Source organism: Rhinolophus sinicus, linkage group LG17, assembly GCF_036562045.2.
Source record: "Rhinolophus sinicus isolate RSC01 linkage group LG17, ASM3656204v1, whole genome shotgun sequence".
NCBI classification, from domain to species: domain Eukaryota; kingdom Metazoa; phylum Chordata; class Mammalia; order Chiroptera; family Rhinolophidae; genus Rhinolophus; species Rhinolophus sinicus.
In genome coordinates this window covers 9,349,524-9,367,760 of record NC_133766.1, presented here as the reverse complement: position 1 = coordinate 9,367,760, position 18,237 = coordinate 9,349,524, and the positions used below count along the sequence as shown (strand labels likewise).

Here is an 18,237-nt window from a genome sequence, read left to right as displayed (position 1 = left end):
GAGCAGCTAAGATATATTTGTAGTAGCAGCAAACTATTCCTAATCAAACTGAACAGACAAAATTTCAAGTATCACTCCATTTGGAAAAATACCACTCCTCACAAGCAACATACTAAAAAACAATGTTCTCAGCCTAATCCAAATCCTGTCCTTCCCTGTCATTCTTCCACTCAAACCTACATTCCCTCTCTCCCAGGGTCTCTTTTAAAATGACAAAATAAGACAATACTAAGATCCAAGCATCACCATGTAAAACCACTGCAGTATATGCTCTGAGAATAAGAGTCTTGGCCTACTTGTGGCACACTGGAAAAGGCAGCGAGATGGGCATTATAAATTAATGAAACTGAAATCTAAATTTCAGATTCCAAATAGCCACTAATTATTTCAAAAGCAAACAAAAGCAAAATTTTAGCCCATCGATTAAGCTCCACTGGTGGCCTCTATTAGAATCGGTTTGAAAATTATGTGCATGGTGGTGGTGATGTTGTAACATCTTTTCAAATGATATGAAAACAAATACTGCAAACATATCCAACTAGATCAGCTGCAGGTGGCTATACAGAAATAATTATTTCAAAAATGACAGTCTCATCAATACATCATCTACACATTCCCAAATCCTAAGACAATTTTCTCCAAAGGTTTCTGTTTAGCAACTTGCCAATACTGGGTTCAGCACAGGATTCAAATAAGCAATAAAATGACTTCAGATACTGGGCTTTCTCAGCCGTGGCACTATTGTCATCGGCCCCCGATAATCCTTGATTGAGACGCGCTCCCCGCAAGGTAAGCTGTCACATAGTGTCTGTAGCCTCGAGCCACTAGACGCCATTAACAGTTGTGGCAATCAAGTCTCCAAATACCACCAAATGTTCCTGGGGGGGATCGCCCCTGGTGAAAACCACCACTCCAAATGGATATCTTGATGATTTCCAAGAAAAAGATTTCAAGTCACTTTTTCTGCTTTGTGTATGTTTAAAGTAATTATGTGAAAGGTGCAGCAATGATACGTTATAGAAGCAGTTTTTCATAAATCTTTTGTCACTTTTTAAAAACATCCTTATTTATATGTGTCCTGTAACCAACAGCACATGTTCAATGTAGCACACACATCCGTGAAAACAATCTCCACCACCACGACAGTGAACATATACCATCACTCCCAAAGCACCTGGCTTCCTTCATTCAGCACATTTATTCTGAGATTCATCTGTTGTATCAACAACAGTTCATGCCTTTTTATTCCCAACTAGTATGAATATATGAGTATTATAATATGTTTACTCATTCCTCTATTGATAGGCATTTGAGTTTTAGTGGTTATTACAAATGAAGCTGCTGTGAATAGTGGTATACAAGTCTTTTATCTTCAGTAAATACCCAGGTGTGGAACAGCTAGTGGGTCTATATTTAACGTTTTAAGAAACAAACAAACTGTTCCCTAAAGTGGTTGCGCTATTTTACAGTCCCAACAGCAAAACGCAGAATTCCAGTTCTTCCACCCGTAACAATAGTTGGTGAGGTCAGTCTTTGTTATTTTAGCCATTCTAATAGGTGGGTATTGGCTCACTGTGATTTTAAGCTGCATTTCTCTAATGACTAATATTACATTTAATAAGTTACATAAAATAATACAAAAAGTTTTCAGTTCTTTACATATCCTAGATATACAAGGTCAGACAATTAAGTCCATGAACTCATCCTGGAAAAAGCGCTCCATACCTCATTGCTGAATATCACTACAGTCACCTTCGAAGTACTCCCCTTGGGAAGCTGTGCACTGATGCCAATGCCTAGACCACCCTTCAAAGAAATTTTGGAACTCTTTTTCTGGAATGGCCATCAGAGCTGTCGTCCTATTACCCTTGATGTCCTGAATGTCTTCCTTTCAATATTTCCTTTATCTTCGGGTAAAGAAAGAATTCATGGGGGGCCAGATCAGGTGAGTAGGGAGGGTGTTCCAATACAGTTATTTGTTTACTGGCTATAAACTCCCTCACAGACAGTGTCGTGTGAGCTGGTGCATTGTCGTGATGCAAGAGCCATGAATTGTTGGCAAAAAGTTCAGGTCATCTAACTTTTTCACACAGCCTTCTCAGCACTTCCAAATAATAAACTTGGTTAACTGTTTGTCCAGTTGATACAAATTCATAATGAATAATCCCTCTGATATCAAAAAAAGGTTAGAAACATCATTGTAACAAGTTCGTGAACTTAATTGTCAGACCTTGTAAATCCTTAATCAGGTATTTGATTTGCAAATATTTTCTCCTACTCTGCAGCCTGTCTTCATTCTCTTACTCTCTTTCAAAGAGCACACATTTTAATTTGATGAATTTCATTTTTATCAATGTGTTATTTTATGGATTGTGCTTTTGGTATCGTACCTTAAAAATACTTGCCTAACTCAAGATCACAAAGATTTTCTCCTGCTTTTATCTAAAAGTTTTATAATTTTAGGTTTTACATTTAGGCCTATGATTCATTTTGAGTTATTTCTGTATATAGTACAAGATACAGATTGAAGTTCACTTGCTTAAATATGAATCTCCAATTGTGCCAGCATCGTTTGTTGAACAGAGTAAACTTTTTTCATTGAACTGCCTTTGCATTTTGTTAAAATTCAATATTCAATATACGTACTGGCTTATTTCTGGACTTTATTTCCCACTGATCTATTTCTCTACCTTTATACTACATTGTTTTGAATACTTTCTATTTTTTAAGGAATTGTGACATCAGGTAATATTAGCTCTCCAACTTTGTTCTTCTTTTTTAGAGTTGTTTTTGTTATTCTAGGTCCTTTTCATTTTTACATGAATTATAGAATCAGCTTGTCAATCTACAAAAACAGCCTGTTAAAAGTTTGATTATGATTGCGCTGAATCAACAGATCAATTTGGGGAGAACTGTTCATCTTAGCAACAATGAGTCTTCTCATCCATGAATAAGAAATACCCCCCATTTATCTAAGTGTTCTTTAATTTTGTTCGGCAATGTTGTATAGTGTTCAGTATTTCATACATATCGCTATTGTCAAGGGTATTAATTTTATTAAATTTCAATTTCTCACTGTTCTTTGCTAGTGTAAAGAAGTGCACTGATACCTGTACATTGGTCCTGTATCCCACAACTCTACTAAACTCACTTACTTCTGGGAGTTCCATACATTCCATCAGATTTTCTACAGTCATGTCACCTGCAAAAAGAAGGCACTTTCACTTCCTCCTTTCCATTCTCGATGGCTTTTCTTTTTTCTTCTTGCTTGACTGCACTGGCTAGAACCCCTAGTACAGTCTGGAACAGAAGTGGTGAGGAGAGATGACCTGTCTTATTCCTGATCTTAGGAAGAAGGCATTTGGCCTTCCATTATTAAAACTACATTATCTGTCGTTTTTTCAGAGATGTCCTTCAATGGGTTGAAGAAGTTCCTTTCCAATCCTAATTTGCTCAGAGATATTATCTGGAATGGAGGTAAGACTGTCAAATACTTTTTTCTTTTTGCATTTATTGAAATGACCAGATGATCATCTCAATAAATAACTATTCTTTTTAAGTTGGTTAACAGAGTGAATTACATTGATTGCTTTTTAAATGTTAAACTAACCTTGCATTCCTGAAATAAACTTCACTTGGTCATGATGTATTATTTTTTAAATAAATTGCTACATTCGATGTGCTATAATTTGTGCAGAATTTTTGGATGTATGCTCATGTGGGACATTTCTGTGTAGTCTTCTTTTCTCATGTCTTTGTCTAGTTTGAATATAGGGGCAATGCTGGCCTCACAAAGTAAGTTAGTAAGTATTACCACCTCTGCAATTTTCTGAAAGTGTTTGTGTAGAACTGGTATAATTTATTCCTGAAATATTTAGGAATATTCACTTGTAAAGTCAACTGGACCTGGAGGTGGGAATATTTTAATCACAAATTCAATTCCTTTAATAGATACAGGGATATTCAGGTTGTCTGTTTCTTCTTGAGTGAAGTTTGGTAGTGTGTATCTTTTGGGGAATTTGCCCATCTCAACTCTGTTGTAAAATGTATAGGCATAAAGTTGTTCATGATAGTCGCCTGTTATGCTTTTGTTATCTGTAGAATCTGTAATGTTGTCACCTCTGTCATTCATGATACTAATCAGTCTGCTTAGAGCTTTATCAATTTTACTGATCTTCCCAAAGAACCAGTTTTTGATTCCACTGATTTTGTCTATTGTCTTTCTGTTTTCTATACATTGTTTTCCACATTGATCTTTACATTTCCCTTCCAATTACTTTGGTTTAATTCACTGTTTTTCTAATTTCTTAAGGTGGAAGTAGCGGACATTAATATGAGATCTTTTTTCTTTTCTAATATAGGCATTCGGTGCTATAAATTCCCCCCTAAGTACTGCTTTAGTTATGGTATGTCACAAATTCTGATATGTTGTATTTTGATTCAGTACAAAATACTTGCTAATTTCCTTTGGATTTCTTCTTTGACCCATAGGTTAGACTTACATTATGTAGTTTCCAATTATAAGTAAATTTTCCAATTTTCTGGTAATGATTTCTAATTTAATTCCACTGTAATCAGAGGGATTCTCATTTTAAGTTACTGAGATTTGTTTTATGGCCCAAATTACAGTTCATCATGGAAACTATTCCGTGTGCACTTAAGAAGAACAGAGAAGAATATTCTGCTTTTGTTATGTGGAATATTCTATAAACATTAATTAGGTCAAATTGGTTGACAGTTATTGTTCAAATCCACTATATCTTTGTGATTTTCAATATTCAGAGAAGGGTACTGAAGTCTCCAACTGAAACAAAGGATCTGTTTTTCCTTGGAATTCTATCAGTTTTTCTTGTACGTATTTTTGAAATTCTGTTATTAGGGGCACAAATATTTAGAAGTGTTTTGTCCTCTTGATTAACTGACATCCATTACATAAGGATGTCATTATGTAATGACATCCTTAATCCTTGGAAATATTCTTTGCTCTGAAGTCCACTTTGATATTAATATAGCCACTCCACCTTTCTTTTGACTATTGTAAGTATGGTATTTTTTTTTCCATCCTTTATTTTTAACTTATTTGTACTTTATATTTAAAGTATGATTCTTGCAAGTAAGGATATAGCTGGGTCTTGCTTTTTTAATACAATCTGACAATCTCTGCCTTTTAACTGGTGTGTTTAGACCATTTATATTTGCTGTGATTGTTGATATGGTTAGGTTATTATCTTGCTGTTTGTTTCTATTTGTCCCATGTTTTCCCCTCTTCTTTCTATGCCTTCTTTGGAAATAGATGAGTATATTTTCGGATTCCATTTTATCTCTTTTGTTGCCTTATTACTTGTAATCTTTTAAAAATGGGATTACTTTAGGAATTAGTGTATACATCTTTTAACTAACCATGTTCTACCTTCAAGTAATATTACACTACTCACATACAGTATAAGAATCTTACAACAGTATACCACCTAAGTCTCTGTACCTGAGGTATACTACCTCTTTGTTAAAATGGGAGAGAAGCATTAGAAAAGTGTAAAAGGAATAATAGCAACAAACTGAGACCTTCTCCTTGGCTTCATTTAAAAAGGTAAATTAGAACTGAAAAGGAAATAGATGTTTAAAAATCAAACCTCTACAACTATGCCACTAGGTTCAAATCCTAGCTTTGCCACTTACAGATTGTATAACCTTTAGCAAGATGGTTAGCTTTCCTGTTTCTCAGTTTTCACCTCTTTAAGATGAAGATAACAATAGTACCTTCATCACCAGGTTATCATGACCACCCAACGAGTTAATATAAGTAAAACGATTTGAAAAGCAGCAAGCTTCTATTAAATGTTTAATAAATAGCAAGTCCTATTATTTACAGTGAATAAGAGTATATTTAAATTCCTACATCCTACCCAAAATAATCTTGCTTACTAGCCCACACACTGGTTCCACTGCTCTAAGTGAATCTGCAAGCAAATGAACTCCATAGGCTCTTTTAGTTGCAAGAAATTAATTCAAATTGCCCCCAATAGCATATATGTAGAGTAAGAGTGTGTGTGTGTGTGTGTGTGTTTATTGAACATTTGTTATGTGCTTATTAGCATTGTTCTAAAAGCTTTGCATGTGTCATCTCATTTAATCCTTACATCAACCCAATGAAGAAAGGTATTATTTATGATGCTCATAAATGACGAATGAGACAGAGAAGTTAAACAACCTGCCCAAGATCACACAGCTAGTAAAAGATAAAGCCAGAATTCTACTGCTAGAAGTCCGACACCAAAGGCTGCACTCTTTCCTGGGAAAAAAACTGGATGTGGTCTCAAGAAGGGTAGGAGCCACAGAAGTACTAGAGTAATGGAAAAAGAATATCTACAGAGCCAGAAACCAGAATCTTCTATCACATGCTCTGTGCCTGTCTCTCTCTCAGACACATAGTTTCTTAGAATTTTGTGCTTCTCTTGGCACAGACGCCCTACTCTTTTCTAATGGAACACTTTTCTAGTTACCAATTGGCTTCCTCATCTCCTTTATCATTTCTGTAACTTATAGCTTCTCCTAATACAGTACTTACTTTCCATTCTCTTAAACTAGTTTTACAGGCCTCTACACTAATGCATTCTTCCAGCTTCAGCTCCCATGGCTCAATGGCAAATTAACTCCTTGCTTCCTATAAATCGCTATAATTGTCCCCACTAGACAATCCTAGGTTGTTAGTTGGCTTACAAATTAGCAGCCCTTAGGTCAAATGCCCACTCCTGGACCAATCAGTTGCAACACAGTTCTACAAGGTAAAAAAACAAAAATGAAAAAACATCTAGCTATGGAGAGTTCCTCTGCAATACACTGTAAAAAAAAAGTAGATTTCCTTCCAAGGAACAGTGGGCCGACCAGAATTATAATACACATGTCTGAAACACTGAGTCAGCTCAGTCACCACTAATCTGGGGCTCAAGTCTTGCCAGTATTTCTAATCTATTTAGTTATAATAAGTAAGCAGTTACAAACACAAATTCTGGTTGTTACTAAGGAGATCACATAATTTACAGTGTCACACAAATAAGACATGGGTCACAGGTCCAGCTATTGTTAAACCAAAGGCTACCACTACCACACTACGGTATGTCAACAGCATTACCATGAGAGAAGGAAAACCTGCTCTCACCTACCATTGCCAGTTCTGCTCAGAGACAGAAGCAGTGAACATCAGTAACCCTGTCCATTCCTGCAGCTGTGGCCACTGGGCCACACGGGACTCAAGCAGATGAGAGGGCTACATGTGCTGACCTATTCTACAGCCAATTCCCAGCTGCCCGCACTGTTTAGGTAAACAAGTGCAGCATAGATGGCTTCAATAGTACATAGAACTAGTTCCCTTAAGTTTAAACTTCTAAAGTGAGATCTGTAAATCCTTTTTGCAGATGAGTTCTATCCTACACCTTTTGGCTTCATTAATGGCAGAGAAAGGATTTGAATTTAAACCTCTGCTACATAATTAGCTAAGACCAAGTAATAGGGATAGAGAGGAAATGCTGAACATAAAACTTATTAATGCTACTTTCCAATCAATGTTGTTTTAAGCCTTTTTTGGGGGGAAGATCACCAAATACATATATAACTAGAAGCCTTTTTTTAGAAGACAGAACCTACATAACTAGAAGCCTTCTTAAAAAAAATGAAAGACAGAAACTGTTTGAATTTTTCTTCCAGTCTTCCTTTACAAATTTTAAATCTACAACCTCAGAAGAAAGGAAATAGTGCAAGGCTAAAAGTTAGCACCAGTATATGTGCTATCATTTTAATTCTAATCTTTATTTTTAGGGGCTGAATAATCTAGTCCCACCTTATCAAATGTAACTGTATTTTCTGCCCATCCCAAATAAACCCTTCAATATAGAGCATGCCAGAAAGACTAATTCTTGTTGCTATATTTTCAGTCACGTTATTTTCCATCTGAATGAAACACATTCCTTAAGGACCACTCCTGCCCTCACTGAGACTCGTCTCCTGTGAAATAACTGCTCTTCAATCTGACATATAACTGCCTATGGTCTTATGTTATTTACTGTGGTTTCATGTCTAAGATTTCGTATCTCACCAAGAAGATGTAAGAGACTAAGAATTCTATAACATTCACAAGTACTGTGCTCACAGAAAACTGTTCAAAAATACTGTTGACAAAAAGAAGCAAGTCAAAAGCAGTTTCTTATCATAAGTCACCCTCAAAACGTTTCTCTGTTAAGTAGACTTACCCCTGTCACACCAGCTTTAAGAGACAGGATCTAAACCACACAAGCCCATAAAAAATATATCAGCAAATCAAAACTGTAAAAGAAAAGCAACAGAGATTATCCTAACTGCTTACAGAATAAAAGCTATGTCGATCAAACCTAAAACACATTCTAATCCCCCACCTCCAAAACCCTAAAATCTATGAAGATCTACAAGATTTCAGCACATTCAGAGAAGAGCAGCTTTAAGAGCAGCAACAGAAAATATACAGATTAGTTATGCAAGCTACTTCCAGAAGGCCAGGAACGATCTGGTCAAATCTTGGGAATCTAAATCAGGATTGGAAGTGGTCTAAAGAATAATTTACTCCAGTAACCCCAGAGATCTAGAGTAACCCCAGATACAAGAAAAGCTAAGCTGTAATTACTTGCCTGTCTTCAGGACCCTGAAGGAGGAAGAGGGAAGAACTAATTCAGCTAAGCACTTAGCTTATACTTTCCTACACTTTCCCATTTAATCCTTACAATGACCCTACTCTTAATGCCCGTTTTACAAATAAGGGAATATTAAAGAAATTAAGTAACTTGCCTAGAGTCATAGAAAAATTAAGCACAGGATTAAAGCACTGTCTATGTCACCAAAAAACTTATTTTAACTTTAAGTTAGTAAATTATTTGATTCCAAAAACACGCAGATGAATTATTAGAAATTCAAGGCAACATGACATTGTAGTTTTGGCATTCAGAGTCCTTTCAATGTAAATTAAACTATAGGTTTATACATTTAATAGAAAATGCAACTGAGAATTTTTAGACTAGACTCAACCAAAATTAATGTTCTCAAGCAAGCACGTTTGAGTGTATCATTCTTTGTTCAAAACACCATTAGTGGCATTTAACTTTATGACAGTTGGCTAACCATTTGGATGGAAAGACAAAAATTACATCTTATTAAATAAAATGAATTAAAGATGAAAAATATTTAAGCCATAAAAATACGAGAAATAAACATAGGTAAATGGCTGTTCCTTTCACCCAATAGTATTTTTTTTAAACATATATATATTTTTATATACTATGGATGCAAGTTCTCTGTCAGATTTAAGGATTGCAGGCACTTTTTCTAGAATGTCACTTGCCTTTTCACTCTCTTAATAGTATCCTTTGATGAACAGAAGTTGTTCAATGAAGAACAATTTATCAATCTTTTCTGATTAGTACTTTTTGAGTCCTATTGAAAAAAAGAAACATCTTTGCCTACCATAGTGTCTATGTTTTCTTCTAGGAACTTTCTTTTTCACCTTTCATATTACATCTACAGGTCCTTCAAGGAGCACATAATCACTATGATACAAAACTATTTCAGAAAAGAAGGGAAAAAGCGAAAGCTTCACAGTTCATTTTATGAAGCCAGCATAACTTTGAAGCCAAAATACATACATATAAACCTCTGACAAATTTATCTACTGATACATGTAGATTAAAAAAAACTGTAAGACAATGGCAAATCAAGTCCAGCAGCGTGGGAGGGAAAAAACTAATGCAACACTGCTAAGTAGGGCTGGACCCTGTAATGCAAACAGGAGATAATCTATTAATGTAATACATCCTATTGGCAGGTTAATGGAGAAAACACATATACTCATCTCTACCAATATAGAAAAAGCGTGTGATAAGAGTCAATATTTATGATATTAAAAAATACCCTTATAAAACTAATACTAGAAAGTATTTCTTAATCTTTTCAGTTATCAACAACATACAGTATGGTCGGGGAAACAGGGAGAGAGAGGTTGGTAAAAAGGTACAAACTTTCAGTTTTAAGATGAACAGGGCCTGAGGATCTAATGTATAACATGGTGATTATGGTTGATAACACTGTACTGCATAAGTGAAATTTGCTAAGAAAGTAAAACTTAAATATTCTCACACTAAAAAGATAAATATGTGAGGTGATAGGTGTGTGAATTGTGTGCTAATTAACTCGATGGGGGAACCCTTTCACTAGGGAGATGTATATCAAATCATCACACTGTACATTTTAAATATCTTAAAATTTTATTTGTCAATTATACCTCAATAAAGCTGAAAAATTAATAATTTTATATTATTATATTTACTCTTTTCTGCACAATGTTCCTTTCTTATTAATGTCTCTGTGTGCATAATTTATTTATGTTAGTTAAAATATAAACGTAGATAAAGGCAAATATTTTTCTCTTTTTGTTTATTGCTATATCCCCAGCACCAAGAGCTGTTCCTGGCACACAGAAAATGCTCCATAACTTTGTTTCTCAATGAACGATTTCTAACTCAAAATTTGCATTTGGGAAAAAATTGTAGTACTTTCTTTTGACATTTCTGTAGAAAAAAGCAGTTATATATGCTAAATTTATATATACATATATAAATATACATATACATACGTATATGTTATATATGAAAATATTTCTCAGATTAGTAAAATAACCCTACTTGATTTAAATAAAAAATCAGTAAGATATGTGATGATGAGATTTTAGAGGTATTCCTAATAAAATCAGGGACATGAAATTCAGAATCGTTAATCTCAAGTGAGCCCTTAATGTTTCCTGGAAATCACACTGTATTTCCCTATGCTATGCTATGCTATGCTATGCTATGCTATGCTATGCATGCTATGCTATTCTACTCACTTTTCCACTCTTGGATAGATGATTATGTCATATATTTTTCCCTCTTCTCAAAGCTCCAATACACACTCCCAGGCTTCCCTACTCTCAGCTAATTCACTAAGGTAAACAGAAAGCCTCAGATGGGAACTTCTCAGGCCACCACCATCATGTCTGTCAACATATTGTCTTCTCTCCCCTTTCTACAGATAAACTCTTCCTACTCCTAGTAAAGCAAAGGCTAATCCTTCCACCTGTGCATAGATTAGGGGAAGCAAGCCACAGCCCACGCTGGCTATAGCTGCTTTCATGCTACAAAAGCAAAGCTGAGTAGCAGTAACAGAGACTGTATTGCCCACAAAGCCTAAATACTACTATCTGGCCCTTTAAAGAAAAAAATGTGCCAACCCCTGCACTAGATCACCTCTCTTTTCTGCTAATATGGACACTGCTGGTTGAAGAGCCTATGAAGTTCCATGCACAAGAAATGAAGTAAGATCCACACAAGACATGTACAACATCAGGGGCATATCAGGTATACTAATGACTAAGAAAAAATCTTAACAGGGACAGGTCACACATAAAAGATGAAGACTGAAGGGCATAGGACTTTTTAACAACCACTTGAAGCTAGAAAAATATAGTGTAATTGCTTAAATTTTGAGGGAAAATTATTTCACGTTGGAATTCTATACCCAGACCAGCGAAATTATCAACCAGGTGTCAGGGTAAGAGATATTTTCAGCAACACAAACACTCAAATATTTCACCTCCTCAGACACTCTTTTTCGTGACAGTTACTGAGGGATGCATTTCACCGAAACAAAGGTGTAAATCAAGAAAGTGGAAGACATGGATCCAGAGACCACAGGCTCTAACACAGGGAAAAGGCAAGGAGAATTCGCAGAATCACGATGGAGGGAAATCACAAGCATACGCTATGCAGCAGAAGTGAAGAGCTACAGTGCCGATTCGAGCAAAAGGATACAGAGCCCTGATTCTTCCAAATTTTTTTTAAAATCATCAATTACATGATGTGTTTGAATATTTTGGGATAGCTTCTAGAAAAAAATTAGAGACAATTAGGAAACTAACCAAAAAAAAAAAAACACGAAGAAAAAAAATTTAACTCCAAGAAATATAATCATAGTACACTGCAAGGTTCAACTGTGAACAGATTAGGTTGGTGCAAAATTGCGGTTTAAAGGTTAAAAATAACTGCAAAAACTGCAATTACTTCTGCACCAACCTAATATTTACAAAGTCATAATGTAAACAATGAACACTGATTGAACCAAAAGTATGATATAACTACATGGAAGACAAAGGGAGAGAAAGTTCAAGGTGGCATAAGAATCCTAAAGCATAGACTCATCTTCCACAATAGGAGGCCAACAGATAATGCCTAAAATTGAAAAACTATATATTTTAAAACATGGAAGTAAACATCAGAAGAATCAGCTGAAAGTATTGAAAATGGTTGCTCTGAGTACAGGACCTGGGAGGGAAAACTATACAGTGATGAGGCAGGGAGCTAATATTTTTCATTGTAAGTCTTGTAGTATAATTTTCTTTTTAACAGCACAGTTGTGTTATTTAAAGTCAAAAAACAATGTGATTTCTTAAAAAAAAAATCTAGTGGTTTTCATTTCATTTAATACCAATTAACTCACTCACCCCCACAAATATCATCTGGGCATTGACTATGTGTCAGGTACTTTTTTAGGTGCTAGGAATACTATAGTGAACAAAAGTACATTCTTGCCCTCATGAAGCTTACATCCAGAAGGAAGCAGATAATAAATTAATCTATGCTATAACATCAAATAAATTAATGCTGTGAAGGAAAAATAAAGGTAAGGGTAGAGTGTGATGGGGATGCTATTTAGGTAGGGTTTTCACAAAGGGCTCTCCAAGAATAAGCAAAAAGGAAATCGACCTAAAAAGGAGAATCTGTTTTGAGAAAAGTTCATGTAAGTGAAGTGATAGAAGGGTATCAATTAAGTTCAAGGTGAGAGCTTCATTTTAAGACTCTCATACTTCAAAGCAATGTATCATTTAAGAGTTAGTACCAGAAGTTCTCTGTAGTGGCATACATAAATTGCCAGCACCCTCAACCTCTTCCTGTATCCAACTAGCTATTACTTATTAAAGTGGCTGGGTAAATTTATACTCAAACTTTTTTCTTCCCATAGATGTCACACATTTCAAATTCTAGTGTTTTATTCCTATTATGTAGTTAAAAGTTTTCTTAAATCAAAAGCTCTAGACATTAATTAAGAAAGATTCCAGACTAATTCCAAGTTACTGAAATTTACCACATCTAATCTTCATTCTCTCACTAAAAAGGAACCCTAAACCAATGGGAATAACACACATTTAAAGAAACAATCTATAGGGTAATGCAATACATTCACTTTACTCTCCAAGGAACCTCACTCAGGCTGAGGTAGAATTTCAAGATGTTTGAACTCTTTTCATTGAAAACTGAGTAAGTTAAAAAATGCAGCATTCAGATTGAAGTGACAATTGTATTCCAAATGCAGCTGTTATACAATAAAAACCTCATATTCAAAAAATAGGATTGATCTTAACACATCTTATTCTCAAAACACTTCTACCATTAAAAGTAAATTCACTGGCAGCTGATGGCTCAGTTGGTTAGAGAGCCAGCTCTCAACAAGGTTGCCGGTTCAATTCCCGCATTGGATGGTGGGCTGCGCCCCCTGCAGCTAAAGACTGAAAACAGTGACTGGACTTGGAGCTGAGCTGAGCTGGGCCCTCCACAACTAGATTGAAGGACGACGACTTGGAGCTGATGGGCCCTGAAGAAACACACTGTCCCCCAATATTCCCCAATAAAATTAAAAACAAAAGAAAGTAAATTCAAACTATACCTTTTATATAGCAAAAAAAAAAAGCAATATTTTTGCATTTAAATAGGTTTGAAAGTTTGAAAGACCAACTCACAAAAAGAAAACAAATTCAATTAATTAAATGTCAATTAATAGTTGGGTTTAAAGTTTAAAAGTTACTTAGAAATTTCTGGAAAAGCAGACCAGTAGCTGTATTGTATGCCGAATGGAACACTGGCTGTTGACGCTGCCCCTACCAGGCTCTCCACTCCCAAGTGGAACATCGCATCATGTACAGTTGGAGCAATTAGGAAAACGTGGGTTTCCATTCACCGCTTGCGTTTTGGCCACCAGCGTGTTTAACATCTCCAAACCTGATTCCTCATCGAAAATGGAGGCAATGATGTCTATTAGAGTCAATGTTAATTATTGGCAGTCCTGCCGATGAAAAATACCAAAATACTTAAGTACTAATAATCTATTTTTTTAAAAAAAGCTTTGTAATCTGTAAAGAACTACACCAGAAAAGTTTGAAAGTGTTTTCCTTATGTTTAACAAAAAGGAAAACACTTTCAAACTTTTCTGATTTTAGCAATTAAATGTTATCAGATTCTATGGAAAAATAGTAGGATTTTGGTCCACTCACATACACAGCCAGAAGAAAAAGATGACTTTTTAAAAATTTAGACTTAAAAACATTAGACTCCCTTATAAACAAGTAAGTGCCAAGAGAGAATGTTTTTGGCAAACATTTCATTTAACTATATAAACCAAAAGAATAAAGCTGTTTAACCACATGCAAATTGTGCATCATCTGACTTCAGGTAGAATGTTTATTTTTGGTTTGTTTAGGAACCAGATACCCAATGTATATAAACATCAGCACATTTTTAAAGCAACTGTGTTACTGCTTCAGTTCACTCAAAAATAATTCCCACTATTCTTAGAAAGAAAAACATAAACCATATCCTTAACCAAAAAAACTCATCAGAGGAGTTTACTTCTTAAACTAACATTAAACAGTGTTACCTGACATTAAGTCATAGACTATTTGCCCACTTACCCTGTAAACTCCATCAGGGCACGGACCTGTCTTTTTCTTTGTTGTAACTCCAACATCTAGGCAACTAACTGGCACCAAGTAGATACTCAATAAATATGTACTGAATGAATGAATGAATGAACTAACAAATGAATGAACAAACGAACTGGCCTCGAAACAAAAGCTTAAGTGTTTTAAGTTGCAACAGAACAATTTCATCTATATATCCATCATTCACTACAAACAACTACTCTGTCAACTGTGATGATACAATAAACTGAAAAAGATATGTACTTGGTACACACATCAATATATTACTCACATGTGTAATAGAAGTACACAGAGTAAAACATCCACAGAGCAGTTTTTTAGTTAGATTTCTCAGGAAATTTTGGTGTGCTCTTTCTGATATTAAATATATATCTCAGAAAAGCATGCTTCAATCTTGATAATACTGCAAGTACTATCTTTAAAAGTTCGTCTGCAATCTGGAATAATTTAGGCAAGTGAACAATATTTCCAAGTCCCACCCAGAGTGTTTCAAAAAGTCAAATTCCTTAATTTAGTAAAAGATGGAATAAAGTGGAAAAACGTAGATCTTAGCATTTCAAAATTTATTACACTGAATTTTAAAGAAAATAATCTGCTTAAAATAAATTTCTTACATTGAAATTATTTATCCAAAAAGCATCTAATGTCCTTACATTTGATCGTTAAGCTAATAAGACAAGTTATTTGCCAAATCTTTTGAAGTTAGATGATAAAATTTATGCCTACAAAGTTCGAGTTAGAGGTTACATTTATTAAAATAATACTGTTTGGATAACTTTCTTCACAATTCTAAAGTCTAAGGTAAGATATTCAGCAGTAACAGTAGTAAACATTATATGTATGATTCTACAGCAGTTGTATAATGATCTGGGTGGAACAGGCTTTTATGACCAGCAAGCTATGATCTGTGACTGCAATACTATGCGTGCACGGATAGAAAAGTTTCCCAAAACTCTGTCATCTTCAAAGGGACTTGAACAAGTTAATCTGAGAATGAGTAGAGAAAAACACCAAAATCAACTCATACAACACACGTGTATGAAAACAAGGGCTCTCTCTATAACAACTTCAGCGTTGATTTAAAATCCAGGGCACATAAAAGATAAAGCTTAATGAACTGCTGCCTGGGTTTCCTACATTATGGTCTTAAACACGGGGTATATTTCTTTGTAGCGCTTTCTTAAACAGAAATTTTAGTGTTTCCATTGCCCCTCCTCCACAGCTAACATCAGTGCCCTCGTCTTCCTCCTCCCTCACCCCTCCCAGTTCAAACAAATTAACATTTGTACTAAGGTACCTCCTATCAGCTCGCAGCTTCTTCCCAAACACGCCCACGCACACTGAAACTGCCCAGCGTCTACACAACACGCAGCTACAGGAAAAAAGCTTCAAGGGGAGCAGCTAGGGGGGTAATTTAGCCCCGGACGGGTTTACGGCTCTTTTCCAGATAGGAGCTCCACACTCGGGGCTCGGGTTGCTCCCAAATCAGCTCCTGAGCGGGGTGTTTATGAGCCTACCTAATCCGATACTGCAATGGAATTCCGGATATTTGCAGACAGATAGCCCGGCTTTGCAAGTGTTTGATCAGAGCCGTCCGAATCTCCTTTCAATCCGCCGGCTCCTAGTTGTACAGCAACCTGACCTCAGGAACGCCCCCGGCCCCGCGGTGCGCCCCGCTCGAGGCCAGCGCAGGACCAGCCGCTCTGGGTCCGAGACTGGCGGGCGACTGGGGCTGCGGGTCGCTCCGCAACAGGTCACCCTGACCGCCAGTGCGCGCTTCGCAGGCGGCCGGCTCCGCGGCCAGGCTTCGGGGGCGCAGTGGACAGGGCCGAGGAGGGGGTGTGGCCCGCTCCGCGGTGCTCGCGCCGGCTCACCTGGAGGGAGGCTGAGACACCGCCGGGGCAGTGCGGGTGGAGGCTGGGGGCTTCCGCCACCAGGGGGGAGAGCCAGGCGAGGCGGGCTCGGGGGTGGGGGTGGGGGGCGCCGCACCCCCGGGACCGGGACCCGAAGCGGCGATCGCCTCCTGACTCCGAAAGCGAGTCGCTAAGGGAGGTGCGGTTCCGGGCCCCCGGCGCCCTCCTCCATGAGCCCGAGCCACGCTGCCCCCTCCCCTCGCCGAGGGCCAGCAGCCCGGGGCCCGCGACCGGGAGTTCAATACGCTGCAGCGCCGGAGCCGCCGCCATTCCCCGCGCCGCCGCCGCTGCGGCTCCGCTCCGCCCGGGGGGCGCCGCGCACCCACCTTCCCTCCCCCGCACTGCCCGCGGAGGCTCTGCACCGGGCCCGCCGCCAGAGCACCGACCTGTGTAGCCCCGGCCGTCGCCTCAGAGGATGGAAAGACGCCACTGGCCTCACGCTCCGCTGCCGCCGCCTAAGACAGCGCTCCGCGACCTGAGTAGTCAGCGTCTCTCATTCAGCACCCGCCGCCGCCGCCGCGGCCGTTCGGGGGAGGGGAGTGAGCTGGATCCACCCCGTCCGCCCCGGGCTGGGGGAGGAGAGCCGAGCAGGCGAGAGCGCGCGCCGAGCGGGCGGGGCGCAGGCGCGCTCGCGCACCAACCGAGCGCGCTCGCGCGGGCCCCGAGCGCCGCGGCCGACGGGGTCTTCCCAGCGCGCGCCCCGCCAGCCGCTCTTCTGCCTAGTTGAGCCCAACTGTCGCCTGGCGCTGGTGGCCGCGCACCGCAGCCCTTCAGCCCCGCGACTGGCCAAACGATGGGGCGGGGAGGAGTAGGAGGGCCGACAGGTGGGTCACCCCCTCCCCACACGGGGCCCTCCACGGTGAAACACAGTGCTGTCTGTCGGCTGCAGCCACAGCACCTCTCCTTAAGGCCAGCGAATGAAGTCTGAAAACACTTGGCCCCCAGATCGAATAACTGTCCTGCCCGCGCCAGGGGTGTTTTTAGAAGTCGCTGCGGACCAGGGAGGGGGCTTCAAAAGTGAAGAGCCACTCCACTGCCGTAGGATCGTAAATTATGGGGATCAATACTCTCACACATTAAGATTCGGAAAGAGTTAGAAGTAGGCCTTTGTAAGTATTATGCAGGCTACTGCCATTGGCTTAATGAGCAAATGACAGAAATTTGGCAACCCCTGGGTCTCAGATTGATGAGCTGCAGGTGAACAGTATTTTCACATCATGCTCGAACAAGATTCTGAAATATTAAATATTTCCTGTGAATGAAAAAAGAATGGATTTGGTATAAATGGTGGAAAGGTGTTTTGGAGGGTGCACTATGTGGTATGGCCTACTTAAAATTAGCACCATTTGATGCCATGTGACTATAGACGGAAGGTTTTAAGTGAGCCACCTTTGTATTATGCTGTCATTAGCCCATTTGCAAATAGATGATTATTTGATGACTCTTTCTCTAGGCATTATGCAGTACCATGTGGAAGGAATACTGTGTACTAGCATTAGATAT

General features: G+C 38.3%; 1 protein-coding gene across 1 annotated transcript in view; it reads right to left on the bottom strand.

The window, feature by feature from the left end:
• RALGPS2 (Ral GEF with PH domain and SH3 binding motif 2) overlaps nucleotides 1–17,569 on the bottom strand; it is a 127,738-nt gene extending 110,169 nt beyond the window's left edge. The window contains exon 1 of the mRNA XM_074322443.1: nucleotides 17,121–17,569. The gene's annotated coding sequence lies outside the window, so the exon portion shown is untranslated. The remainder of the gene's footprint in view (nucleotides 1–17,120) is intronic.
• Nucleotides 17,570–18,237: the final 668 nt, after the last annotated feature.